The following is a 406-nucleotide window of genomic DNA, read 5'->3' as shown; positions in this document are numbered from 1 at the left end:
AGCATGTAGTCTTTCTTGTTGTCAAGGTTGTTGTTTAGTCGTGTCTAACTCTCCATGACCCCATTTTGAGGTTTTCTTGGCAAAGATACTGAAGTAGTTTGCCATTTCCTTCTCCAACTGATTTTATAGATGGGGAAATGAGACAAACAGGGTTGGGTGATTTGCCCAAGTTCTCCTAGCTAGTAAATGTCTGAGGGCCAGATTTGAACTCATGAAGATGAGTCTTCTGTTTCCAAGCCCTCTGTTCTAACCACTGCACCACTAAGCTGCCCTGTTTCTTTATCTACTTAGCCTCATAACTGCCTAGAAATGCTACTATAATGCCAATGAGAAGATAGAAAGTCCTTTAGAGCCTTCGAAACTTTCAAGGAACTCCTCTAACAAAGGAAGTAAGGGGAAAGGGAGG

This window comes from Petaurus breviceps, unplaced genomic scaffold, assembly GCF_028583685.1.
Source record: "Petaurus breviceps papuanus isolate PSGF00001 unplaced genomic scaffold, PetGlider_PUasm1.0 38, whole genome shotgun sequence".
Classification (NCBI taxonomy): domain Eukaryota; kingdom Metazoa; phylum Chordata; class Mammalia; order Diprotodontia; family Petauridae; genus Petaurus; species Petaurus breviceps.
The sequence above is the reverse complement of the archived record's forward strand: the minus strand, read 5'-3'. Positions refer to the sequence as shown.